Raw genomic sequence first — 694 nt, forward strand, 5'->3', positions numbered from 1 at the left:
TTTCAAACTGTGGTGTTGGAAAAGACTTTTGAGGGTCCATTGAACAGGAAGGAAATCAAACTGGTTAATCCTAAAGGAAATCAACTCTGAATATTCACTGGGGGGATTGGTGCTGAAGCTGAAGCTTCAATACTTTGGTCACGTCATGCAAAGAGCAGCTCACTGACTAAAGGAGAAGGGGACGATGGAGGATGAGATGGCGTCACTGACTCAATGGACATGAGTTTGAACAAACTCCAGGAGATAGTGAAGGCCAGGGAAGCCTGACATGCTGCAGTTCATGGGGTTGCAGGGTCAGACGAGACAGCTACTGAACAACATCAGCACCATGCTGTATATTGATTGGATTGCTATACATTTTAATAGTGGTTTTATAAATACGACTAAATTTAAATTTACTGTCTTGTTGTTTGTGTTTGTTTCTCTTATACATATATTTTCTCTTATACATATATATTTTCATTGTTTTTTTATTATTTTTGTGATTTTAATATACTTTTAGTATATATGTATCCTTAGACACCATATTAAAAAGGAGAGACATTACTTTGCCAACAAAGGCCCGTCTAGTCAAAGCTATGGTTTTTCCTGTAGCCATGTATGGGTGTGAGAGCTGGACTAAAAGGAAAGCTGAGCACCGAAGAATTGATGCTTTTGAACTGTGGTGTTGGAGAAGACTCTTGAGTGTCCCTTG

This window comes from Bison bison, unplaced genomic scaffold (assembly GCF_000754665.1).
Source record: "Bison bison bison isolate TAMUID 2011002044 unplaced genomic scaffold, Bison_UMD1.0 scf7180017864338, whole genome shotgun sequence".
Lineage (NCBI taxonomy): Eukaryota > Metazoa > Chordata > Mammalia > Artiodactyla > Bovidae > Bison > Bison bison.